This window comes from Vulpes vulpes, chromosome 12 (assembly GCF_048418805.1).
Source record: "Vulpes vulpes isolate BD-2025 chromosome 12, VulVul3, whole genome shotgun sequence".
NCBI classification, from domain to species: domain Eukaryota; kingdom Metazoa; phylum Chordata; class Mammalia; order Carnivora; family Canidae; genus Vulpes; species Vulpes vulpes.
The window spans coordinates 82,810,082-82,836,574 of NC_132791.1; the positions used below are offsets into that span (position 1 = coordinate 82,810,082).

The 26,493-nt window shown below is 43.1% G+C and overlaps 1 long non-coding RNA gene across 1 annotated transcript; it reads right to left on the bottom strand.

The window, feature by feature from the left end:
• Positions 1–4,709: 4,709 nt before the first annotated feature.
• LOC112920509 (uncharacterized) lies at positions 4,710–18,567 on the bottom strand. Its single transcript, XR_003235081.2, has 4 exons — positions 18,455–18,567; positions 17,728–17,857; positions 7,719–9,947; positions 4,710–5,103 (listed from the first exon to the last, which is right to left on the bottom strand). It is a non-coding gene; the product is annotated as an uncharacterized lncRNA (long non-coding RNA).
• Between the last annotated feature and the right edge of the window lie 7,926 nt (positions 18,568–26,493).

The following is a 26,493-nucleotide window of genomic DNA, read 5'->3' on the forward strand; positions in this document are numbered from 1 at the left end:
TTTAGTTGGCATAAGCTAGAGGTGCTGTATCTTCTTTCATCCTATCTATGTCAATTTCCTTGATTTTAATTTAATAGATGTTAAAAATTTTAAAGGCATGGTGCATTATGCAGTGGATTTTTGTTTTTGACTAAATAACATCCTACCGCTAATTCTTACCTGCCAGGATATTTTTAGAAACGGGGAAAAAAAAAAAAGGGAAGGAACAAATGTTGGGATGAGGCAAGGTAGAGTGGGCATCAGTGTCAGTGCCTTTCATCTCCCATTTCCCTCTGGGACCAGTTAAGATGCTCCTTTGATTAGAAACCTCAGGAAATATTAAGAAGCTCTGCCATGAATTTCAGCTCATCAAACTCGCCTGTTTATTTTTCCAATCCAGGGCTGATCCACCTTCTACATCCTGAAAACACAGGCTCTCCCTGACACAACCTTGCATTTGCGATCAACTGCATCACTTGTCAAAACCTCCAAATCTTTGATAACTGGCATTTGTAATTTATTAATTCGGCGTTGGAGCAGGAAAGCAGCTAAGTGTTCCTGATTAGTGGAAGAAATAAAGAGCCCGCTACGGAGGGCAGCAGGGTTATGCTTTACAAGGAAGAACAAGGAGCCTGCATGACATTCCAACTTAGGAGGATTGCTACCAGCCTCAGCAACTGTGAGAGAGCCAGTCAATGTTCTTTCAAGGGGGAAATAAGGCCAGGAAGAAGGGGTAATGGCAACAAACCTCGGGGAAAAATAATTCTGACATGAAACAACCTGAATCCCGGGGGGAGGCGTTGTTGTAGGCCTCCCTGCTGAACACCAGGGCTGAGATTCCTGTCCGCAGCCCCCAGGAGCTCGTTCCCTCGCTGGCCTTGGCCTCGCTGGCCTCGGGTTGCTGTCCATACAGTTCAGCCAAGGTGAACTTGGGTGGAAACCCAAGCAGCGCTTACGAAAGGGTAGAAGATACTCCTGCACCCAGTCTCTTGTGTCAGGATAATTCAAACGCTTAGTTTAATACCATTTGCCTGCGTACGTATTGTTGGTCCTGGAAGTCACACCTGGCTGGCGGCCTCCTCCTTCCAGCTGCGCCCTAAGATGCAAAAGGATCCCGGGGCGAAGCAGAGTCCTCTACCTGCTTGCGGGATGGGTTTCCCATTTTCTAATTAACTGCGAGTTGTGGCATCAGGGATCCCAGGTGTCTAATCCTCACCAAGTTCATTGCTACCAGCTGATGGGACTCAGCAATCCGAAAGCTGCCTTGCACTTATTGAGCACTTACTATGTGCCAAGCATCGTGCTGCTTAACACATGGCATCTATCTACCTGATCCTCACTGTGAACCTTTGAGGGGCAAGTTAACATGATTTAAAAACTAAATTGTGGGCAGCCCAGGTGGCTCAGCAGTTTAGTACCACCTTCAGCCAAGAGCCTGATCCTGAAGGCTCGGGATCGAGTCCCACATCAAGCTCCCTGCACAGAGCCTGTTTCTCCCTCTGCCTGCTTCTCCCTCTGCCTATGTCTCTGCCCCTCTCTCTGTGTCTCCCATGAATAAATAAATAAAATTGCTTCATCTGCAAAATGGGCAACAATTTGGCTTGAAAGGTTCCATACCTTTCTATAGTCTGTCACATGCCAGGAAGAGTGGTCAGGCTGAGAGTAGAAGCAAATCTATTTGGAGATATACATCCATATCTGTATCTTTATTTCTTTCTAAACATCGTCTATACATACTATACATATAGGTGTATCTCTATCTTTCTAGCTATCTATCATAATGAAAATGAATTTGTGGTTAGCATCACTGGCCTTTAATTTTCGGTTAATTCATTATTAGCTGAATGTGAAGTGTTTGCATCTATTTGTCTCTCTTTTTCTTATCACACAGCATTCATCTGGACCACCTTCCTTTGCCATGACTTGGTGTGCTCTCCAAGTATACAAGCTTATCTTCACATCCGTAAGTGAGAAGTATTTAAAGAAAAGTTAATCTGACGCCCAAAGTACCTATCATCCCATGAATTTCGAATGCACCAGCAGGACCGCCTGCCAAGCCCAGCTCCACTGCCCCTGTCGGTAGGTAGGGCAGTTTACCTGCAAGCTTGGGACCAGCTTTAATCTAGAGTCTAGGTCGGTGGAGCCTTGGCTGCCCTGCAGCAGGACGTCAAGTTTGAGCAGGGAGCACACAGCCTGTTTTGGCTCAGCGTCTGCTGTTAGGTGACTTGCTGGCCATTCTAAACTTAACTGACTCTCTGACCTCGCAGACTCTGAACCTTTTCAGTAATCTTTGTGTGCTTGCAGGTGTTCCTACAAACACAGTTCCTGGACTGGACATGCTCTGACCTCTCTTCCCCCCAACACCACTCACCTGGCCGTATCACTAGTACTCGCTTTGCTCTTCTCCCAGGTGGGCCGGCTGTTTACAATGTGATTTCTGCTGACCCAGTTTCTGAGCCAGGCTACACATTCCCCAAGAGCAGGGGCTAGAGCTCTTCTTGTTCAGTGCTTGCACATAGATGGCCTTCAATAAAAATGTGTTTATATGAATGAATGAATGATTGAATAAAGGTTGCACTGTGGAAGATGTCCCATCCCTCCAGGCTAGCTGATCTCCTGCTCCCCAGCCCCACCTCACCCATCTGGGGTTATTACTGCCCTTGAGCAATGTCAATTAGAAACAAATTGAAGTCTCCACTGTTCATTCGGCCTTGGTCTGGCTGCTTTGGTCTTTCGCATTGGAAAGATCGTCCCTTTAGGCAGCGCCTGTGGTCCAAGCACCTGGTTTGCACACTCCATTGTGTAGGTGCCCCTCATAACCCTGCAGAATGCATTGTTAAGGGCATGCTCTGAGATTAGTATCTCTCTTTAGAGCTCCCCATCTCTCTCGTTTGGTGACACAGTGAGGTTACATTACTCTCCCTGGGTAATATCTTAGAATTTCCATGGCAAAGACTCCAATGAGATAAACACACCTGTGCTTTAATTGTGTGTTTGCTTCAAGAACAGCAAGGGAGAAAAGTTTTTTTGTTTAACGCTCCCAGGGTCAATAATTGGCAAAGGAGAAAAATGATGCTGGAGGTGAAAGCTGCCAGTTGGGTAGTCTCAGTAGCCATGCCGAAAAACAAATAAGAATTGCAGCCTGGTTCCAGGCTCTCCCCAGTTTGTCTGGCCCAGCGATGATCTCTGCATCGCAGAGTATTAGATTACTTGTAGTAAATGTGTGGTTGGAAGTCAAGGGGTTGATCTGGGAAGGAGTGCTTGTACCACATGTGAAAATCCTGACCTCAGACACGAAGAAAGATGTGTTCTCGATGACCAAAGTCAAAGCAGGCTGAAGAACTGCTAGGGAATGCTATTAGGAACAGGGAAATCTTGTTTAACTTAATGAAATTTTTGTCTGGCTTAGTTGGAGAATGGTACAAGCTACTCAATAAAACACTTATTTAATAGAGATTATGCCTAGTGATTAAGAGGATGGACTGCAGACCTCAATTACCAGTGTTCAAATCTTGACAATGCCTTTTCCTAGCTGTGTGATCCTGGCAATATGTTTAACTTCTCTGTGCCTCCATTGTCTCATATGGAAAATGGGGATACTCTGAGGGATGTGATAAGGATTTAAACAAATGATATATATGGGAAAAAACTTAAAAGGTTACATGGACTTAGCAAATACTTAATAATGAACAGGTACTAGTATTATTATTATGTGAATCATGCTTTTCAAGGAATTAAAATATAACACAATTCTCATTTAACATTATTTAATTTTTCTTGAGTAATGAGTTCAGAGATAGGCAATACTTTGGTTCCATGACTGTAGTTCTGTTAGTTAGGGACTCAACATATCGATTTAAGCAGATCCTCCCCACATACTGGGAATCGAGACTGCAAGTCCACACCTCACCCAGTGGTCATCCAACTTATATGAGATGAATTTGTACCTGAACTTCAATTTACTAATTTATGAGTCGTAATTTACTACCAAATGGAACGGATATATTTGCTTGGCTCAATCAATTTATTCCCTTCTTTTATGAGGAAACCAAATTAAGATGATGGCTGGTTTTGGAACATAGGGAGTTGAGTGATCTCTAGGGCATTTCTTGGAGAGGTGGTGACCTACAGAATTTATCCAAATGCACCTGGCATGTTCCACAATACTCTTGGTGCTCCAGTGAGCTTTATCCTTATACTGGAAAAGAAACAATAAGAATTTATTGCTCTCCACCTCTGTCTTTTCTGAAATCCATTTAGATCTGTGCCTCTCAGGTCTGTTTGTCATGGCAATACCTCATCACACGTCACCCCACAGGGCTGTTCTCTCAAATAGGTTTCTGTTACAAATGTGCACTAACTAAAGCATCACCTCCTAATAATATCTAAAGGAGGCCCGTCAATTCCAGTACTAAAATGCCCCAGAATCAGTCTGGAGTCCCTACAACAGGAGAGGAGAGCTTTTTTTCTCTTCAAAGAATGTCACTTTCTGATGTGTCCTGTCCTGGAGCAGACATTTTGGATGTCATCTGACTTTTGGATTAAAGCTCACTGCGCTCTATCATTGTTGTAAGTATCAACCATCATTTTGCTGGTAAACTTAGAAATGCCATTTACTACATAATTTTTGTCATTAAAATATCAGATGGGCTATAGATTTACTATAGCTTTTAAACTAGTCAATAACATAAAATCTTCCAAGTCAGACAAGAAAGGGTAACATGTCATTCTGATGTTAACTTGGGTCTGTTTATTATTCCATTTATATCTATTCTAGCAAAGAAACATCACAAGCATTGTACACCCCTTTTTGGTAAAGAGTACCTTGCTCCAGAAAATTTGTTCCAAAAGCGATATAGCCAAAATGAGGTTTTAACAATATTTGTGCCGTAAAGTGTTTCATTTTTGATTAAAACGTATCACACTTGAGAAATGATTGAACAACTGGTTGGAAGTCACAAAAATATTAACTATAATGAGCTCATTTAAATAGAAACAGACGTGCTATCCCGCTGGTTGTCAAAAGTTTTCAAAGACGGTTTCTCTCGAGTAAGCAGGGTCCTGCAGACTGTGTCCATCTGTCTTCATGAAAGAACATTTTACGTACTATGGAAGGAAATGCTCCTGTGAAAACACCATTTGGAATTATTGATCTCTTGATCACTTGTAGATCTCAGTGGGAAATCAGAACAGCAATGGGCTCAGACGGAATCACCAGTGCCAAGAACATTTTTTTTTAAATTTGGATTAATAGGTGTCCAGAATAAAAATAAAATCATATTTATTAAAGAGGGAACATGTCTGATTCCTCTCTGAATCACAGGAAGGATTTTTTGTTTTTATTTTTTTTCCCAGTGCCCTCCTTGGTCTTCCCTTAACACAGTGAAAGAAACAGAAAACTGTACTGCTTATGTCTGCAGGTGTGTTCCCACTTCTCAGATCTCTGGCCTCGGCCGCTGTGGATGCACATACTGAAGCTGAGGACTCGGTGGGGTCTCTAAGACATACATTCTACGCTCTTGCTTCATTGTTTGTCACTGGCGAGTTAGAGGATTCTAGAAAGCATCAGGACTCAAGGGCAATTGTAAGATGTCTGGTGAGATAGTGTGTGTTATGTTGCTACTATCGCCTTAAATCTAGATCACAGAATTCCAGGGAAGGAAGAGAGCCTCAATATCAAATTCACTTCTTCTCCCTTTTTTTTTTAAAGGTCTTATTTATTTATTCGTGAGAGACACACAGAGAGAGACAGCGACATAGGCAGAGGGAGAAGCAGGCTCCCTGTGGGGAGCCTGTTGTGGGACTCGATCCTAGGACCCCGGGATCACAACCTGAGCTGAAGGCAGACACTCAACTGCTGAGCCACCCAGGCATCCCTTCTTCCTTTTACATTAAAGAAATTAAGGCCTACGGATGCCTGGGTGGCTCAGCGGTTTAGCGCCTGCCTTCAGCCCAGGGCATGATCCTGGAGTCCTGGGATCGAGTCCTGCATCGGGCTCCCTGCATGGAGCCTGCTTCTCCCTCTGCCTGTGTCTCTGCTTCTCTCTCTGTGTCTCTCATGAATAAATAAATAAAATCTTAAAAAAAATTAAGGCCCAGAGAAGTGAAATGAGATCTTGTACATTATGCTCCCATTTTCTTTAGGAGAAAGGTCTCTATTTAGTGATGTAGAAGTCTGACTTTGTAAAATAAATAAAATGAAAAGAGGTTGGTTTTAAGACAATTGAAAAGCAACCTCAGCATGTTATCTTTTAGCATCTTTTCTGTGGTCGTATAGATAGGTCTCTAGTAACTGGAGGTGCTCATAAATATTTGTGGAATGATTAAGTAGATGAACAGAACGGGCTCTGAATCTATATGACACATACCAAGTCCACAAATAGTGATGACGCATGTATGGGAATGTGCAAAATAATGTTACATTTCAGGAAGAAAAGACAAAATAATCTGTGTCTAACAGTTACAACTATGTACAAATGTATATTTGAATATTGCTGAAAGAAAGCCTGAAGAGAATGGGAAGCCATGTATGATTTAAGGTTTTCTGAAATGTTACTGAAGCCTATTATGTTAAAATGGATTTGGTTTCAGGATTCAGTTCTGTCTTGTGACTGTGGTGACCATTACTTTTCTTCACATTTTCCCTTTTTATTTTGCTTTAGGGGTGTGTATTGAGGGAAAACCAACCAACCCTGGGCAAGCTTTGCTCTATGGTGCTTTTGAGGAATACAGGAGAAATTTCTGTCTAGGTGCGGATGTTCAACTCCTGTTCATCTCCTTTGCCAGAAGGAAGACGCAGGTCTGGCTTCTTGGCTGATTCTCTTTTGAGGCTCCCAGGAATGATTGCTAGGGTTCTCAGGGCCTGTCATAGGTCATTTCCACCAGGTCAGCTCAGAGCTGGAGGAAGTAGCATGTGAGAAAGAGCGCCACCTGCTTTGCATATGCAGAACCCATACCTCCATCAGCCCAGATCATTCCTGGGTGCTGCCCACCCAGGCCTGTGTGCGTGTGCACCTGTGCTTCCTTCTCGTCCCAGGTTCTGCTCTCCTCACCTGTTCAAAGACACTTTCGTAGCCAATTCTCCCAATCCCAAAGATAGTCTAGGACAAAAAAATAAAACGACCCTTTCCTAAAAGGAGCCATAGCTAAGGAGGTGTGGGAAACAAAGCATAGGCGCTTTGTGGAAAAAAAAAATTAATAATTGGCAGAGAGGAAAGAAATGTTCGGTTACTATTTTTTTCGTTTTTTTTTTTTTTTTGGTTTTGTTTTTTCCTGCTTGGCATCAGGCTGTCTGTGTAATAAGGATGAAATGGGTTTTAGAGGGATGAGGACCCAACAATGCTTGAGAGGCTGGCTAGGGAAACAGCCTCTAAGGCAGAGCCATTCAACTGCCTTCAGTCATTTCCTATTTTTAATATTAAAGGAATATGGAGAGAAACAGGACAGAACATAGCGTTCTGGGAAACCAGTAATCAAATGGCCTAAAGCTAATGTTTACTTTTTGGAATGTTTTATGAAGGCATTACTTGGAGATGTAAAAAAGAGAGAGAGCACCTAATAATAGCCTTTCAGTGGCGGAAATAGAAAAGCAGCACAGACATGATAATTGAATTTGGTTTGGATGGTCAAAATCTGTGTGATCCTACAGCTGTATTTTCTAAACCATCCGCTTGACTTTTAATACATGTTCTACGTTTTGTTTCCTTTGCCCATTGCTGCATTTGAAAATTGCTAATTACCTTACAAGCCTATTCAATTTTCCTTTGCTACTAATTTTTTCTTTCCCTCTTGCAAAGGAAGATGCTCTGCCATCATTTCTCCTCAGTCCTCAGTTCCCTCACCCCGCCGTCAGAGCAGCTCAACAGAGGGTTAGAGTCAAAGCAGATCCTGAAAAAAACAGGAGAGAAAAAACAGCAAGCCCAGCTCCATTCCCCAGGCAGGTAGGTTGATGACTGCTTGCACTTTGCCCTACATAATTCAACTTGATGCACACTACAGGCAGACTAAAGGAATGGGGGTGATTTTATTGCACTTAATTCAAGATTAAGTACTATTTTAGTTATGGAATTTGGGCTCCAAAGTTGTGATGTCATTTCACTTTTATATTTTGAGTACTTCTTACGTTTTGTACAAACATTCATATCCCCAAACCCTTTTTGGAATCATCCAAGAGAAGAGTCTCCATGTGTCCCAGTAGACATTTATTTGACCTTGGGTTGCTATAAAGAGCAGTGCCATGTCCTTACTATAATTTAATATTGCTTTCTAATGTTTATGTTATGAATTCTGGACATCTGGGAACTCATAAGATGACACTGGAATTTGCCAACTAGTTCTATATATGTGGACTTGAATAGACGAGCAATATCAAGAAAATAAAAGATCTATTACAGCTGGACTCAGAAAGAATTATTGACTATGTTCGTTTTCTTCACTCTTTGTTTTTTAGCAGCCCAGAATAACAACTTTTAACATTTGAATAAAATGTTTATAAAGTCTTTATAAATATGTTCTCCCATTTGAGCTATACAATGTCATTGAATTAGAGCACCATCTCCTCAGAACACTGAGGCTCTGGTAGGTGAGCTAAGTTACTCAGGTTACTCAAAACAGCTAGTAAGGGATAGAGTTGGGACAAAGAGCCACTTATTCATTCACTCATTCATTCACCAATACCTATGGAGTACCTACTATGTGACAGGTGTGATGTTAGGTGCTGAAAATACAACCCAACTGCTGTCCTTCAAGAGTTCATCTCGTCCAGTGGAGATGACACATTATACACTAAAAACTAAACACTTATTTACTTGCAGCTATCATATATACTATGAAGGAAAAGTGTAGAGAACGACAAGGGTATAGAGTAGGAAGCCGATATTCATCAATTGCAAAGAACTGAATCTGTTTTAGCTTAGCTTAAAAGGAAAGTGATTTGTTAGAGGATAATGAGTTCACAGGAGCTTCCGGAGGGACTAGTAAACCAGCTAGGATGGGACTGCCAAGAACTACTACAGCAGTGGATGCATCTTCTCCAAAGAACATAAGCCATATCCAGACTTCACTGCAAGAAAGTTTAGGAAATATATATTTATTTGTTTGTTTAGCTTTCTAACATTTGTATATGGGAAAGGCCCCGGGGTAAGGTTCAAGCTGGGTGTTAGGCAGCCAGCCCAGAGTACTGCCTCAAGATCCTAAGGCTATGGTTGGCTTCCCTAAGACTTGAGTTCAGCTGGCGTTGGAAGGTTGTGGAGGAGTTTGAGATGATTAGGTGAAGGGACCAGGTCTGGAGGAAAAAGCATTGCATGTGCTGGGGCAGCCTTTTGGAAGGACCTTATGCACATAGAGCTTTAGACATTAGGGTGGTTGAAAGAAGGCCGGTGTAGCCAGAGTGTATCAAGGGAGGCAAGGAGGAGTCATAAAGGATTTTGGGAACAGATTAAGTAGTTTTGAGTGCTTCCTAAAGCCAGTGGGAAACCATTAGTGGGTTTTCATCATGAGAGTTACCTAGGTCCTCTGAGTCTTATTCTGTTGATCTTTTCCCTCTTCTTCAAAGATCTTGTGATCTCATGGTACAAATTATCTCTAAATTCATTGCTGGACTCTTTACAGGGAAAGTGAGCTATTCTAAAAGTTAGCTTGGCCAATCTATTTAGGCTGAGGGAAAGCCACAAACTGACTCCTACAGATGGCAGTTCAGCCTCTCAGGGGTGATACTCATAGTTAATGAGGACCACAATTCAGAACAAGGCCTGAAACATAATTTTATTTCATGTGAAGCTTGCTGCAGACCATGGTCTGTGATGGGTATGGGGTGGGGGTATCTCTGAGACTCTGAGATTCTGTGACTACTCACCATTCTCAGGATCACCTCTTGCTTAGTACTTCTGATTAACCATCTCCGTATCCAGAGTGTGGCTAAAGTTGACATCTTCGCATGCAGTGGTGTGGCGATTGCCCTCTTTTCTAGGCTAGAAGTGAGGGCAGTTAATATCCACCTGGAAACCCAGCAGAGCCTTGTCTCACACTAAAATCTCCCTCTGCTTATTAATAACCTACCAGAATTCTCATTGTCCTCTTTTATTAAATAGAGTTTGGAACATCTTAAACAGGTGACATCTAGCCTATTATCTGAATTTTCTAAAACTCTGTTTTTTTCACTTTATACCTCTGAGTTCTTAGCTATCTCTAAAAAAATTCTCTGCAAGGGAATGCAAAGGCCATCCTGGGTACATATATTATTTGCTAATTTCAAATAAAAAGCAGACTTAATACTATAAATTAATTCCTCTTAAATATTATGAATCCAAACAGTTTTCATACACTTTTAACTTTTTGGAGGATGAAGGATGCCTGGTTGGCTCAGTGATTGAACGTCTGTCTTTGGTTCCAGGGCTTGATCCCGGGATCTGGGATTGAGTCCCACATCGGGCTCCTTGCATGAAGCCTACTTCTCCCTCTGCCTATGTCTTCACCTCTCTCTCTTTTTCTGTGTCTCTCATGAATAAATAAATAAAATATTTTTTAAAAAGACAAACATGATTTTATGGAGGATGTATATCAATAAATTACAGTTTTGGAGGAAGTGGAAGTCTGCAGCCATTTTATTTTAAAATTCTTATGATATCCTTTGGAATATTTTTGAAGTAGACAATTTGATGCTACTGTCATAGACGGGTGAAGATAGTTTTAAACATATTTAGCCCTACTAATTGTTTTAAAATTTGTCAGTTGTGTATCTATAAGGTATATAAAGGCAGAGACAGTTATCTGTCCAGTTCACTGCTCTGTCCTCTCTGCCCTAGGAACGTATTCAATTATTTATTGAATGAACAACAGAAATTGTTCAGTACTGAGTTTCAAGCTGGTAAAATAAGACCATATTTCTCTTTGTCTTTGTGAAGTTCTGAGAACCCTCCACCTTCTAAATGGAATTACTCTTGGGGTCCTGGGAGTGTCAAGAGAAACAGTCACAGATATTTAGAGAAGTATACTCGACCTCCAGAAAGTACATTAAAAATAAAAAAGAGCAAAAGAAAGCAAAATGTCAGCAGAAATAAAAGGTATCTGTGTACCTCTTTGTCTTCAGAGATGCTTGGAGACACCAAACAGTTCTTCTTTAGGGAGACAGCATCAAGGACTTCAGATCTCTCTTAAAGCCATGGAGGAAATGCACCATGGTCAGTAGAAATAGAATCAGACTCCCTTGACCAAAGTGGGTTTAGAGGCCACAGCAGAATGGAGAGTTTGTATTGACAAGTTGTCTTGAACTGAGTCATCTGAGGGTGGCCTGTCTCATCTTGCAGCAAGAGACACACCTGGTCTATAAAACCAATCCTAACAGTTTCTACAAGAATTACTGGAGCCTAGATGATATTCAGAATGAGATGAGATAACAAGTTGATAAATGAATGTAATTCATTATTCTGATCTTCATAAGTAATATTGTGTTGCTTTTCTTTTTTCTCTGAGAACTTCATTTCTGCCCATCACCTCCTGCTTCTAAAAGAGCTATTTTTTTCAGTCCTGCAAATAGGGTCATGGTATAGGACCAAATAACCAATAAACCCTCTAATACCTCTGGGAGATTCCACTTGACAGCAGCTTCCCTATCTGGCAGGGATTGCTTCTGTGGAAAGTCTCTTGAGCTGCATGGGAATTTACTGGGGGATTTTTTTTTTTTATGTTTAATAACGATATGGACAAACCCAGTCTCTTCTCCTGGCCTCTTACTGTCAAACAACAACAACAAAAAAATACAATCATGTCCCAATTTGTCAGATATTTTCTTTTACTGAGACATAATATTCACTTGAGACATAATTTCACTTCATTTGTTAACAATGAACAAATGCTCTTTTTGATTTATCATTTTTGGTAAGAATGTTGTATCATCTTTGTTGCATGAATGAGCCAACAAATTGTGATCCATACCTACAAGGGATCACAACTCAGCAATTAAAAGCGGCAAGCTATTAATTCACATAATCACATGGGTGAATGTCAAATGCGTTTTGCTAAAGTGAAAGAAGCCAGACTCAAAGACTACATGATGTATGAGTCCATTTAAATGACATTCTGGAAAGGCAAATCTATAGGGATGGAAAACAGGTCAGTGGGTCCCAGGGATTGGGACTGGGGGAGGAATTGACTATAAAGAAGCGGCATGGGGGGGGCACCTGGGTGGCTTAGTGGTTGAGCATCTGCCTTTGGCTCAGGTCGTGATCCCGGGGTAATGGGATTGAGTCTCGCATCAGGCTCCCTTCAGAGAGCCTGCTTCTCCCTCTGCCTGTGTCTGCCTCTTTCTGTGTGTCTCTCATGAATAAATAAATAAATAATCTTTAAAAAACAAAAGAATCAGCATGAGGGAATCTAGGGGGTAATGACACTCTTCTATATCATTGACTGTGGGGATGGATACACATCTCTATGCATTTAATCAAAACCCATATACCACAAAGAGTGAATTTTATTTTATATCAATTAACTGGAAAAAAAGCTGTATAAAATAAATCTGCAGTCAAACATTATCAAGAAAGTAGGCAGCTTTATGGGTCAATCATTCTTTGTATAGAGACACTGAGAAGACTATGGGGATATAAAGACATAGTCTTCAGCAATGTTTCCCAAAGTATGCTCTGTGGAACATAAGCGTCCCTAAATATGTCACTAGGTGATGCTCAAAAAACAGGGGTGGGGGAGAGTTTCCAAGTCGCTCCTCCATGGAAGGATTTGGTGTCAAATCATTTGGGAAACCTTACATTCATAATCCCATTCCTCTTTTGGAAAGTTATGGTCTCTATTAATATTGGGAGAAATTCTATAGCAAAACATACAAACATAAGTAACAACTGCAGACAGAAATTTTAACTTTCTTTCTGTAGTTCTCAAACCTGATTGAAAATGGAATTCTGTTATTCATAGAACATCAGTTAACCTCTAATGGACACAAGTTGAGAAATGCCGATCTGCAATAGAGAAGACATTTTACCGCAGAATCACAGAATCTTAGTACTAAAAGGAGCTCAGGAGGTCCTCCTGTTTTTTGGATGGAGCACAACTTAGCCTTTTTTTTTTTTTTTTTTTTTGATAGAGGAGAATATATCCTATTTTCAGGCATGACCAGCTCCTAATCTCAGTTTTTTTTTTTTTTTGGTAATACAGTCCATATTTAACAATTTTCTACATCATAATATTCTTCCTTAGCATCAACCTAAATGACTCTTCCTCTGATATGTCTCTCTCTCTCTCTTTCTCTCTCTCTCTCTCCACTCCCTGCCCCTCCCGCCTGTGGACTTTGGAAACCACTCCTTGCCATATGCTGCTGTAACAAAGAGCTCGCCTGAGAGAACAGTGGTGATCTATCTCTGGGGATGCTCACAAGGATACCCCTCTTCTCTGGTACATGCCCAGCTAGCATGCCCATACTGTGTCCCTGTCCCTGTTTGGCTTCACAATCTGTGCAGGTCTGCACTCACCAGATCCTCTCTCCCGGTGCAAGGGAGACAAGCCTTGGAGACAAGCCTTGGAATGATAGACTGGAGTCTCCTTAATGCCAGGGCCTTAGAGACGAGGTTTATGGTTTTGCTCTTCCCGAAACTTGTCTCATTTCATATGATTGGTTCAGGTTTCATTTGCATCCAGGAGTTATTCCAGTACCTTCAAGTAAATTCCCTCTTAGCTAAAGTTTTGTTACCTGCATCCCCAAAAACTTTAGTATGCTTGGGAGAGACCCCATATCTTCCAATATCTTATCTGCCTGCTGGCAGTGTGTGGTGGCCCACTGGGAGCAAATATTGGCTGGATTCCCCATGATTCTGGAGACAAGTACTAGGGAAATGAGGATCTATTCCAATTTACCTGTAGATTAAGTACAAAATTGGATTCATGCTCTGGTTCTTCCCACTAGCTGACTTCAATTCTTATTCTCTGCACTTGGGGTCTGTCTTGCTTCCCTCTGGCTTCCAGGGGCCCTGGGAGTTTTAGTTTAAATCCACCCTTAGGGAGATTATATTTCCACTTACCTCCCTTCTGTAAGTAGGATGGTCTCCACTAGTCATGTTTCCTTGTAATGCCTCCTTTTTTTTTTTTTTTAAACTTTTTAGCTGTTTCTAGCTTCTCTGAAATTCTCTCACAGACCCTTCATGTGACAGTAAATACTTCAGGAAGTGACTGAGTCATGTAGAGATGGGCATGGAGTTCTCTGGTATGGAGTTCGAAGAGAGGCCTTAATTTTATCTTGACATCTGGATAGGCGCATTTAACTAAACTATGCATTTTGGAATGGTTCCAAAGCACCTGAGGACAGTTGCAGTACCTCTGAGGTTTGCAGTAATGCAAAGATTTATATGCAGCATTTACCCCATGCTGGCTCAGAGTGTTATTCTTTTTCATCATTGATTTATATACTTGCTCAAAGTTTTTCCAATGGTAGGTGGGATCTCCATGTCAGCCTCTGCACATAAGCGGCTCAGAAGACACAGCTTGTCTCCCACAGCCCTGCAGCACCCCACACAACATCAGGCAGAGGAGTAGGTATAAGGAACTATCTCCAAATTGTACTGGCAAAGGCAAGAACATAACAGCTGAGTGCGACCCCAGGGGCTTCATGCATTGTAGTATCAAGCATTTTGGGATTTCACAGTTCCCAAAAGAAAAACACTCATACACACAACTAAACTTCTTTAGGTATGACCAAAGCTTCATAAGAAAACATTTTTATAAATCTAAGTAATTCTGATGCAAGTATTCTTAAGTCCCACTGTAAAGCTCAGATCTCCCTGGCTCCGTTGGAAAATGCTTTCCTCTCACGGCCATCCCCACAGTCAGGTAAACTGGATTCATGTTTTTGGCAATGTGGCAGGTCCTGGCATGGCCTCCCCCTCTGTGCCTCTCCATCTGATTCTCACCTCCGATTCCTCCACCAGAATGAACAGAAAAAGTCTCATCATCCTGCCAAGGATCATGTTTTGTAACTTTGTGGGACCTTACCAACAGAATTTATTTTATATTTGAATTTTGCTTAAGTACTCAAGTGGAAGGAAATTATACAAATAGATCAAGACAAATAGTCAAGGACGTTTGGGGGAAACAAGGATGTTTGGGGGAAATATTCACTTTTTAATATGAATAGAGCTCAATCACAGATGCTTTTGAAGCTTGTAGACAAGCTCGGCCAAGTGTCTTCAGCACCATTCATGTGCCATCTACATGCTGATCTGGGTTGCCCAGGAAGCTGGATGGGGACGCTCACACCCCCAATCACAGTTCTCCTCTTTCTGCAAGGCTGATCGTTTTTCCCTTCTGTAGGGTAAAGGTAGTGCCAGAGAAGGGTGGTGGCCAGGAGGACCATCTTTCCTGCACCTTCCCTAGACCCCAGTCTGTTCTGGATGCCCCTTCACTGTCTTCTCCCAGTGCTCTACACCCTGAGTGAGGCCTGTGCACTTGTTTTCCTAACTTGACTCAGAGCCCTTTGTAGACTGGGCTGTGAATTCTTTGTATGGCTAATGTCGGTCCTAGGTAGGCATTTATTCATCATTTGTTGAATGTTGGCCTCTCCAGGCATACTGAGCTGGCTCCATCATTTAGTTTTATGTATTATTTGGGATTGGATGATTGCCTGTGCCTCTCAATGAAGAGAAAACACCCTACCATGCTCTGAGTCCCAGAATAGCTGCTCTCTTCATCCTCGAGAGCCCATAGGGACTGAGCTGCAGAAAGAGAGAGAGGGTCAAATTATGAGCGACAAGCTTCCCAGCTGGCAGCTCATACCTGAAAACTGTTCTTTCACGGTCTATTAGGCTCTGGCCTTGAACTGGTAGCATCTCTTTGGTATTAAGGGTGGAGCTGAAAAAATGGAAAAGAAAACTCACTGGAGGAAAGTTTTCCTCTGGAGGTAACATATTGGAGAGAGTCCTTGGCCTCCAACTTAACCATTGTTTAGGATAGATCTTGTGTACTGAATGAATCACATTATTACATTGTCTCATAGAATACTGACAAACCTCTGAAATCATTATCCCTTTTTGCATATAAAGGTACTGAGGCTAAAGAAGAGTAAGAAGCTTCTTCAAGGTGACCCAATATTATATTTCTATCCCAGAGCTAGGATCCAGATCTGAGGATTAACCCCAACACAGGTGCTCTCACTTCTAACCCATATCCCTTTTATGGTAAAGGATGATTACTTATAAGCTACATGATGTCAACCTGGCAATTTAACTTCTCTGAGCCTCAGTTGACTGAAACGAAATTTAAGAATGGCAATACCTACTCACAGGATACTCGGGAGGCTTAAATGAGGTGACATATGTGAAAGCAAAAGTGTGATCCTAGCACATGGAAAGCATTAAATAAAAAATTTTTTCACCTCCTTAGAGCTGACTATGCCTTAGGTGCTCAGGAAACTGACTGGGTGATAAATACGCTGGTGGGGAGATAGGGCCAGAAGCAGCAGGACTATTCCTGCCTGCTGTTGGAGCTGGCATGGGACTGGAGATGGCTTCCCTGACATTGGGAGGCATTGGCATCAGGAGGTGTACACACATGTGGGTCAGAGGGTCTATAGGCTGCTGAGGAGTGATTTGATGATGTGCCATGGCTGTACAGTCGTTGCGGCATACCTGCCTCTTCCACTCATGAATCTGCCATTAGGATAGAATGGATAGGGGATGCCTGGGTGGCGCGGTGGTTAAGAGTCTGCCTTTGGCTCAGATCATGATCCTGGGGTCCTGGAGTCCTGGGATTGAGTCCCATATTGGGCTCTCTGCATGGAACCTGCTTCTCCCTCTGCCTATGTCTCTGCCTCTCTCTCTCTGCGTCTCTCATGAATAAATGAACAAAATCTTTTTTTTAAAAAAAGTATAGAATGGATATGTGTGTGTAAATAACTGTGCATGTGCATACATGTGTGTGCACATGTGTGTGTGTGTGTGTGTGTGTGTGAACACATTTTTCCAAAAGTATCAGCAAGATTCCCTCATTGGGGACATCTGATAGCTTTGATGCCACTGAACTCATTACTTTCTGTTATACATGAATTCTGCATAAATTTAAAAAAATTAATTCAAGTTCAAACAGAGGAAAATCCCAATTTCACTTTCTACTTCTCCTAGGGACTATGAAGGAGTAGGCAGGACAAGTTAACCCACTGTTTTGCTTGGGGCTGTCCTGCTATCACCTAGAACAGCACCCTGCACATGGAAGCATCCCATGCACACTTGTGTAAGAAATATGAGGGTCAGCCAGGCCCATTTCCCACACTGTAATTACAATGCCCTTTCTAGAACACATCTACACTGATGCATTTCTGGGCTCACACCTCAATCATTAGCAGCTTTCAAAGAAGCCTACACACTATCTTGACCTTGGGACTGGACATGAGCCATTCTTTCTGCCTCAGATGCTCTCACACTCTCCACTTACCAAACTCCCACTTATTCTTTTTTTTTTTTTTAAGAATTGTTTATCTATTTTAGAGGTGGGGGATGGGCAGGGGGAGAGAGAGAATCCCAAGCAGTCTCCCCATTGAGCGCAGAGCCTGACATGGGACTTGATACCATGACCCTGATATCAGGACCGGAGCAGAAATCAAGAGTTAGCTGCTCAACTCACTGAGCCACCCAGGCGCCCCTAAACTCCTATTTATTCTTAAGGGCCACTACAAAAGGGGCCTCATTTGTAGAATTTTCCCAGTCTTTCCCTGGTAGAAGAAGGGATTCTTACTTCCTCTGCCCTGGAGGCACTTTGTACCTGCTTCCCTCCCAGTGCTTGGTTCTGATACTGATGATGCTGTGATGATCTTCTGCTGCTTTCTTCCACTTGACCATCAACTCTCAGATGGCTGGGAGCCTCTTTGTTTTTCCATTCCCTTGGGCAATACCTACAGATTTGTAAGGAAACTGTTGAATGAGTCAGTGAAAAACAGCCACAAAGAGGCAATGAGTTAGGTTGAAAATGTAAAGGACAAGGGATATTATCGACAAGAAGATATGAAACAATTACATAAGTCAAGTGGCTATCTCTGTTGGTCCTTGTTCACAAACTCTGGTGAAAAGAACACATACTCTAAGGAATTCCTCTTGGCTCTGTACATAACAAGGCCAAACAAACGACTTATGGCTTAGAAAAGCTAATTACAGGCCAGTCACAAAAGCGAGTCATGGCTTTATAATTCAGACCCACCCTAAACAGAGGAGAACAGAGGAGAGTGAAATTAGATCCTGAGCCTCTCTCTAGTTCTGTTATCAGAAGGAAAAGGCTGAACTGTTAGTAAAGAGAAACTACCGGAGAAAAGATAGAGTTAAATTGAGGAACTGACTTGTATTCAGAATATTCTGAACAATGACTAGACAAATAATACTAATGTCTAAAGCTGTGTGAGCTGTACAGGACTTGGTGCCATGCCCCTTTATCTCCTTCCTCTTCCCAGATTCTACAACTCACAATTGTGCTAATTTCTGCAGAGGCCAATACCTACCGTGAACTCAAGCCAGCTCAAGTCCTGGGACCCTTGGAAGCTACTGTGATTCATTCATATTGACTAGGGAACATGGGCCTAAGGCTGAGCCCTCGGGCCCAAGGAGGCTCCTTTAGGCCTGCAGGAAGACAAACAAACGGTAGACCAGATGTCTGGACATTAGCACATGTAAACACACATACACATAGACTGGTTGTAGGATTGTCTGCATTCCCCTCATGGACTCCTATCAAAGGAGTTAAAGGCAGCTCAAAGTTGAGCAGATCCTAATTTGTCCATCTCTCTTTGAGATGTGACTATCTTCCTCAGCTCTCTGGCAGTCTGCCCAGTTCTCAGAGGGAAACTCAGTTGGCCAGAGTTCACCTGGGTTTATCAGTCCCCCAGGGGAATCTGTTTTCTCTGTGTGCTTCTTTTGTTATTCTGCGGGAACTGGGTCAGCTTTTCAAGAGTGGAAATGTCAGAGGAATAAAGAGGCTCCCTTGAAAAGATCTTTTCCACCACAGAAAGGAAACATCTCAGCATATCCCTTAAATAACAACATACAGCGTGACAGCCTTGCTTCCGACCCAAAGAAAGAAGAGAAGCTGAGAACAGTGGGCAACATTTACACACACCCCTTTGCTGGGGAGACAGCTGGGCTGGGGCTGGGTCATCCCAAACACTGAATTAAAGGAACGGAAACATCAACTCTGTGGAATCTTTCGGATGGCAAACGAGGTTAGAAAACAAAAGGAGGCTTTCAGCAAAAGCCCGATTTTTTTATATTGCAGCACGCTTGGAACGTAAGGCTGCTGCCCTGAGAAGCAGGACTCTGACTCCTGGGGAGAAGCCCCATCTAGACCGCTGTCTCCTGCAGACCCAAGCCACACTCAGAAGGTCTTTGTGGAGGGCAGTGAGCTGGGGCTGCACTGGTCCATTTGGCTGTTCTAGAAAGATGCCACCCCACCATGGGTGAAATAGATTTCACCCCCATTGATCAGGCTGCTAGGAAAATAAATTTTCCCATGGTCTGCATGGAAGGGAGACCTTTCTCACGAGTCCACCTGCATTGTGGAAATGGGCATTCAAAAGACGCAAGCTGCACTCACAACCCATAAGTGCCAAACCCCTTCCCGACAACAGCATCACTCACCGTGCCCCACAGAGTAGCAGTATCCTCAGCCAATATATTATCACTCAAACAATCGGCACCTTGTAACAAGACAAAATGATTTTTAAAAATATTTTATTTATTTATTTGAGAGAGAGACAGAGATGGAGATAGAGGGAAAGAGCATGAATGGGGAGGAGAGGGAGAAACAGACTCCCCCACTGAGCAGGGAGCCTGACACAGGGCTCGATCCCAGGACCCCAGGATCATGACTGAGCTGAAGGCAGACGCTCAACCACTGAGCCACCCAGGTGCCCCCAAGCTGAGCTCATTATTATCAAGCAACCAGGGGAGGATTCCTCGGTGGGGTTGCCATGTGGGGTCTCAGGCACTGTATGTTCTTCCTCCTACCCTGATGTGCTATGAAATGCAATATTAGTTTTCTCCATAAAAAGCCCTTGTGTATCAGGATTCTTCCAAAGCACTGACGGCTGGGTTCTGCTCAAAAATGTCCGTGTCCACACTGCCCCCTCCATGCCCAGTGTCAATACATCAAAGATAAAGCGAACACCAAGATTGCATAGACAGAGCAAATAAGGGGGAAATAAGGAATCTTAACTCCAATTAAATTCTCTGGGAGATAAAAGGGAATTGCAGGAAGTCATACCGAATCCTAGGAGGCCGATCTCAGATTATTGCCACAGATTTTGCCTCCGGGCTCCTCCATTCCCCTTTTAAGAATCTCATTACTGCCAGTTCTTACCCCAGGTTTTATTAATCATGGATGACATGCTCCTATTTCAACAGACCATGGGTGCGTCCAAGGCGTGTTTCTCAAACCTGGATTCATTTAAGAAATTAGCTGAGGTGGTTTTCAAAGGTAAAGATCCCAGCTGCAGCTTCAGGATGGGGTAGTACCAGCACATCTCAGGTGGTGCGGATGTTTGGGGACATAAGCTGAGCAGCAGAGGTACATCAGAATTAGATCAGATCCGGAGGCCATGTGAGGGGTGGGAGATGGAATGGGGCAGATGTGGCTCTTAAAAATTCTACGTGATTCTCATATGCTCTCTTCTTCTGCAATTCCCTCTCCCCATTTGAGAACACAGGCACTTTGTTTGCATTAAAAATGCCTTGGACTAATCCTGACTCTGCCACTCATGAACCCCATGGCCTTGACATCACTTTGTTGGCCTTGATGTCCCTATTTCTTTTTTTTTTTTAAGATTTTATTTATTTATTCATAGACACAGAGAGAGAGGCAGAGACAGAGGCAGAGGGAGAAGCAGGCTCCATGCAGGGAGCCCGATGTGGGACTTGATCCCAGGTCTCCAGGATCATACCCCAGGCTGCAGGCAACGCCAAACCGCTGTGCCACCGGGGCTGCCCGATGTCCCTATTTCTAAAATAAGAGCATTAGTTGGTTCAGCAGTTGTCCACCATCTCTGTGCATGTGAACCCCCTGGGGAGTCTATAATATGCAAGTGCCTGGGCCCCATCCACAAAAATATGACTTTTCGCCTGGCGTGGGGCCCTGGCTTTGGGCATCTCAAGCTTCTGAGGTGATGCTGCTGTGGGCATAGCTCTGAAGTTGTGTGGCTAAAGAGCTCGCTTCTTATCTGGGCCCCTCCACAAATGATGAGCAGCCCTCCCTGTGACACGTCCACAAGGCTGTTTTACAGGCCATGTGAGAGGTACCTGGGTGGCTCAGTTGGTTGAGCATCTGCCTTTGGCTTCAGGTCATGATCTCAGGATCCTGGGATCGAGCCCTGCATCGGGGTCCCTGCTCTGTGGAGCATCTGCTTCTCCCCCTCCCTCCCTACACCCCTGCTCATGCATGTACTCTCTCAAACAAATAAAAATCTTTTTTAAAAAAATGAAAACAAAGGCCCCATGAAGGAGAAGTTGGCCACCAGTGTTTGATCTACCATTTCAGAAATTAACATTAACAGGGAACAGCAGATTTGCTTTACCTGGTGAGAGATGATGAAGCCACAAGGTGCTGCATGGAGCTTTCTGATCCACTTTAATATATTGAAGATCCACGAGCAGTGTGGCTTCTCCCAAAGCATTTCTCACAGGACAAGTAAGTCATCATCTGATTCTAAATCCATTTCTTCTCGGAGAGTGGGTATCATAATATATAATAATATGATATATATATTATATATAATACATATACAATATAGGGATTATATTACAAACCTAGGGTGCTCTCTCTCTCTCTCTATATATATATATATAATCGCGTGTGTGCATTTGCATGTGATTTTCTTGCTCTAGGACTGCGGCTCTGTAGGGGGCTTAGTGTTTAATGCAGCCATGGTTTCCTGTGAGGACACCAGAAAAGAGTTACTGAGTACTTACTGTGAGCTGTGCATGTCCCCAAGCATTTTAATTAATCCCCTCAGTTGTCCCCACAGCATCTCTGGTAGATACTGCTAATGTTCCCATTTTATAGCCGAGGAAACTGAGAAATGCCACATTTAAATAGCTTCACTGAAGTTACCCTGGAAATGACAGAGGCAGGTTTTGAACTTGGGCATTCTGACTCCTGAGCTTATATTCTGTAGTACTTGAAATTTGTTTCATGAAATCGGTAGTTCGTGTTTGTAATAAAACACTGGTAACAGATTCACAATTTATCGTCGCTTTTTGGTATCTTAGTTACTCTCAGCTATTCTCGGCGGATGAAAATCACAAGGCTCTATAACAACCAGCATGGCCCTTGATTTTGGGAAGAGGAGGAGACACACCAGCTGTGGGTGAGAACCTTTTGTGCCTGTGTACTTGCCAATTCATCACCACTTTCTTGTTTCTGTGTGAAACCTGAACCAGACTGCAGAACAGCTGATCTGCTCTCTGCAACCCACCCCACAGCTCACACCTGTTTCAGAGGCCCCGGGCCCCACGGTGCCCCAGCCATCCCAGGGCGGCTGCTGGGGTGACTCAGCCTTACCGAATCCGGTTCTTCTGGTTGCATTTCTCCTGATGTCTCGAGCCGGAAAGCCAAGACGAGCAGGTTCACACACCTCTGTTCACTGATGGAAGCTGTGCTGTTACTTTTTTTTTTTTCTCAAATTCAGAAAATTCTGGAGTTGAAAGGAGCAAAGTGACAACATAGGCACATTCCTTGTTTTAGGTTTTGCTCCATTCTTTGCACTGTGGATCCAACCACAGCCAGCAGCAGTTAGTTGCATGGTAACATGTTTCTTGCTGCTGCTGCTGCTGCTGCTGCTGCTGCTGCTTTTTGTTGTTGTTAATGACATCATTCCCTGTATATCCTATTAACTTAAAAGCTCCATATTACTGCATATTATCATTTTATAAATTGCATATTTTTCTTGTTTCTTTATTGTACAAGTCATAAAATGTGAAGGTGGGCTCTCACTCATACTGAAAATAATTTTATGATGTGCTCAGTTGAGTCAGGGGAAGCTGGTTAATGGATGATGTGGAGCATGGGGTCATCCTGCGAAAGGGGGCAGTTAAAAGAACTTGTGTCATAAAAGTTAATGAGAAAAAGTCAAGAGTTAGGTGTGTACTTAAGTGTAAATCTTGATGACCTGTGTATTAATTTCTCTCTTGGGTTTAAGCATCGTACAGTCCAGAAACCAGCTGTGAAATAGATTCAGTTACTATGGCCCCCCTGCCCCCTGCAAATGGCCACTTTCCTCCTAAATATGAGAGGTTTGGATCTGCTTCTTAGTATCATCCTCAAATCTAGATTGAGAGTCTACTAGGTTAGGTAGGTTTATTAGATGTCCTGGAGAGAATCCACCAGGGAAAAAAATTACAAACATGCAATCAAGGCAGATATTCCTCACAGGATGATATAAAGCTTATTGTGTATATCCTTTATATATTATGTTACATGTGATGTATACAAATACGACAGCAAAGCAATAAGAAAAAAGATTATACTTCCCTGTTTGTCTTTATCTTAATGCCTTTCTTTGGTAATTTCCCCTCAATGGAATGCTCTTTTCTCTAAGGAAGCATGGAGCATGGATTCCTTCTTATATCCTTTATATCATAGGTTCAACATTATCTCCTCGAAGAAGCCTTCCTACCGCCCAGATAAAGTACCTACAAGCACTCCTCATTGTATTCATAGTCCACACACCCTTTATCCTCCACCTCACAGTCTTCTTTATTTAATCTTCTATTGTCTGTCTCCACCTTTCTAGGATGTAAACCCCTTAAGATCCAACACCTTGTATGTTTTATTCACTCCTGTAAACCCAGTTCCTTAAAGAATGAGTGCCTGGGGTATAGTGGGAGTTCATTAAATATTTACTGTAAGAAAGAGAAAGAAGGAAGGGAGAGAGGGATGGAGAGAAAAAGGGAAGGAGGGAGGAAGGGTGTGAGAGAGGAAGAGGAAGATGCTGAGAGCTGATCTTAGGTATGAGATGTTGACTTGTACCATCAGGGAAATCTATTGAGTTGTGACCTGAGTTATATCTTAAAAGATGGCAGTGGGATGCCTGGGTGGCTCAGTTGGTTGAGCTTCCGACTCTTGATTTCCGCTCTGGTCATCATCTCAGGGTCCTGAGATCCAGCCACGCGTGGTACTCCACGCTCAGTGGGGAGTCTGAATAAGATTCTCTCTCCTCCCTCTCCCTCTCTGCCCCTCCCTCTGCTCATATGCATGCGCTCTCTCTAAAATAAATAAATCTTAAGAAAAAAAAATAGATGGCAGAGGTGTGGTTTCACAGCTGGTGGAAGGAGAGGCAGGTTTCCGAGTCAGAACCTCTGAACAACCAGTTCTGCCAGTTGACTATCCTGGAGAGCACATAGTCAATGGTGTCACCCAAGTTCAGAAGGCATGCTTCCAGCAGTGGACCCGAGGATGTGACAGGTCAGGCGGGGTCTGGGGAAAGGAGCTCAAGACTTGTGTGGAATTGCAGGGGTTAATTTGCATAAGGAAGGGGCTGGATTAGGAAGCAAGCTGAAGCAGGGACACAGTGGGTGACTCCGGAATCTCAAGGGAATTGGAGGTGTCTCTCTATCATTTACTTAAACAATGTTTTGCAAAGCTGATTGGCAGATGGACAGAAACTCCAAGTCATCAACTGCAGATCTGGTGGAAAATGGGCGTTTACCTCCCCGACTGAGAAAAGACAGCTCTCTTGTTCAAATGATGGAATGACCATCTCTGGTCCTGTCTTTGGATAGCAGCAAGTGCCAGGGAAGGTATGGCCTGGACAGCGCTGAGGGGCAAAAGGTGGTAGGAAGCTTGAGAACTGGAAATCTGGACTATGTTTTGCAAAAAGGATGTTCGCAGGAAAATAAAATGTCCATGATGTAGTTCTGCTCTCTCCAGCTCCCTGGCCTTTACTGTGTGTTTCCAGAGAAAGAAAGGCAGTATCTCTGGTCCATTTGAAAACCAAGGAGAATGGGAAAAAGCACCATAGCTCTTGTCACAACCTGTTCAAGGATATTGATCTGCAGTGTACACAGAACTTGAAGTGGCTTTCAAAATCTTCTCAGCTCCTTTAGGAGCCGGGGTGGTGGTAGGGACTTCCCATTACAGTTACAAGGTGCCAGCCACAGCTGGGTGGGTTTTAACAACTGATCCCCTACCTCCAATATCCCACAGATCCTACTGATTCTCATCTTCTAATCCAGACTTAGCGATTAACCTCTTCCCCAAGAAACAGGCCTCCATGTCTTAATCTCCTTGATTCTTAATATTCTCTTGGCAACTGGTCTTCCCCATTGGATGCTAAATTGCCCTTTGCCTTGACTTTTGTGTCCCACCAATTTTCTAGCTTATCTTGAACAAGACTCTACCTAGCCCATAATTGAACTATCAGCAGCTTGGGGCTCTCCCTTTGAATCTCCCCCACGTGTACTCTGACTTGCCTCTTTGCCTAAACTCAGCAGTCGGGATCGTCATCCAGGCCACATAGTCAACTGACTGTCAATTCCTTCGTGCATTTCTTTCCCAACCCAGTTTATTCAGGCTATTGCCATTTACAGAGTCTGCTCTCGCATCCTTTGTCACACTCCCCTGGACACACAGGGGCCTCTTTTGTTAACAGTAGCAAATATCAGCATTGTGTCCTGAAACAGTATAGTTCTCTCTTGGTCCCTGCTGTACAAACCCAGGAAGGGAAAGAGAAAATAACCTCTCAGAAAAATCCATTCCCAGAGTAGCAATTTCTTTTCCTTCTTGTTCCAGTTGGAAGCTTCCTGCTATCGCGCTTCGATAATATCTCACTTAGAATAAAATGATTTACATTAGCTATACTGCATCCCCCAAATTAGACAATGCTAAAATGCTCTTTGTGACACACACAAAAATAATTTTGTGTTCTGAAGATATGTGGCCTGCTAACCATTGCGCAGGGTGCCATTGGCATGGGTTCTGGGGGGGTGGGGAGGGAAAGCCATGCTGCAGCCCACATTTGGGCCTTGGCAGTTTGCATGGTGGTGTGCACAAGGAGACTGAACCGCATCTGCATGGCTCACTGCTTATCAGGAGCGCACACTGGCTGCCATGCTGTAGGGCAGCAAAGGAAAACAAAACAACAATAAAGGGAGGCCTTTGTCATGGATTAAAAGGGTTTAGAAACATCTGAGCCATGCAGTTTTTGAACACCAACACTGCCAATGACTTCATGACAGAATGCTAGAAAATGTGCTAGCGGGGTTAGATAGAGTTGGTGGGGCCGCCAACACACACGCTTTGTTAATGGCTCCTTATCTGTGTGAGTGTGTGGATGCACAATTCACGAATAAAGTGACCTTTTACAGAGTGAGAGGAATAAGGTTAATGACATTACAGCATCGCTGCTTGTGATTGCAGCTAAGGGTGTCCCTAAAGATTGTCATTATTGGCAAATTCTTCCTTTTTCAAGTGGGTTAGTCTCGTATATTCTCCACTTGTTTCATTAGAAAACTCATCACTGGCACTGATAGAAGGGTCCATCTTAATGCAGAA